Raw genomic sequence first — 1,855 nt, forward strand, 5'->3', positions numbered from 1 at the left:
CGATTCCTTTTTCGCAGCTCTGTATTGCGAGGATGATATCTCCGTCGTCCGGACTCCAAATTGGACGTTTCTTGATTCTAAATTGTAGTACTTGAAAAGATCTACAACTTTTGTAGTCATTGTAACTTCTGAAAACGTCATATTGATTTCCAAAAATGCGCCACAAGATAAACTGTTTCAACTCGGACTTCTCTGCGCAGTACTGATTTCGGGGGCCATAACTCCCAGCTCCATTATCCAAAAGGTGACTTCCATAGGTTCAAATCGAAGCTCTCGACGAGACCTACAACTTTGGTATTGTCAAGATTTGCATTTGAGGCCGTTTTGAACTCCAAAACGTCATGCGAAGATGAGGCTGTTCAGGACTCCGCGAAAATTTACTGATCTCGTGGATCCTTTGTTGGGCCATCTAGAAGACTTGGCTAAGGCTTTGGACTTAAGCAAGATTGAGCCCAAAAACACTTTAGGTATATATAGGGTTTAGAAAAGAAACTTTTGCAGAGAAATTTGAATAGAATTTGAATTTGAATTGAGTTTGGAGTGAATTTAGAGAAACGAAAAAGATGAGGTTGAACAAGAATAGGACTAGATAAGGAATTTGAATTTAGATTTGGGTAGAATTTGAGAAAGAGGAAAGATTGGATTTAAACAAGAATTTGGGTAAGATTTGAATTGAACTAGACAAGGATCAGGTATGATCAAAGATTGAATAGATGATGAATTCAAAGATTTTGAATTCCAACCATTAAGATCCTTAACTTATTCACTACTGAGTTTTGTAAAAACCTTTTCAAAATCTTTTTCACTCAAAACACCAAAGAGAAATAAAAGAAAAAAGAACTCTAATGCATTTACCTGGCTCCTAGCAAAACTCAGCATGCAATGCACAAGAAAAAAAAAAACCTATATTGATTGATTGATTAAGAAAATAGGTTTTAAACCTATACTACCAGTGAAGCTATTCAATACTCTTGGAAAATTTTAGAAATTTGAGAAATCTGAAAATCAGGGTGTTACAAACCTACCCCCCTTAAAGGAATCTCGCCCTCGAGATTCGGGCAGACCGGAAAAGAGAGAAGGGAACTTGGTCTTCAAAAATTTCTTCTTGCTTTCCAAATTGCTTTTTCTTCTCTGTGTTAACCTCATTGCCGTGACAAACTCTGCTCACTTTGCTTTTGACGGCTTCCGCATCTGTCTTGACAAATCTTGATTGATTACCTTGAGTATGTTGGATTTTCTCGAATATTCCATTCCTGATATCTTCAACAGTTGTAGTTGTCTCTGATGTTCTGTAGCCTTAGCACTCCTGATAAGTTTCCTTTATTTTTTTTTTAAGGATCTTCTCATCTGTTGATTGACCTTGGCGGACCTCTTATCCTTCCAGATTTAGTAAGCCATATTCTAACTCTGAGGAAAAAATACTTGTTCGTAGCAGTCACTTCTATGGTTAGAGTGCATCTTCTGGGTACTGTCCTTCCTCACACTTTATTACCTCATTACCTTTGCTGGCTAGCCGTTTCCAATATTTGTCTTTAGGTTCCAGAACCAAGAGAATGGCTAGAAAGTCTACCCCCCTTAAAAAGGAGCGGACTTCTCTGACTTACATTTCCAGTTCGTGAGAAGTAGATAAACATGTAGCCTTTGACATGGAATATATCACTATGTGAGCTTGATGGGATCTCTTCGATCTTGACTATCTTGAGTTACAACTTGAAAGTCGTGACGGTTCGAATGTTGAACAAAGATCTTCATATGGGGTTGATGATTGATCTGATTCTGAGCAGGAAACTCCTTGGGACATCTTTTGAACCAGCGCGTAGGTTCTCCAGAGTGAACACACACCTTCTTATCGTTA

This window comes from Phragmites australis, chromosome 18, assembly GCF_958298935.1.
Source record: "Phragmites australis chromosome 18, lpPhrAust1.1, whole genome shotgun sequence".
Classification (NCBI taxonomy): domain Eukaryota; kingdom Viridiplantae; phylum Streptophyta; class Magnoliopsida; order Poales; family Poaceae; genus Phragmites; species Phragmites australis.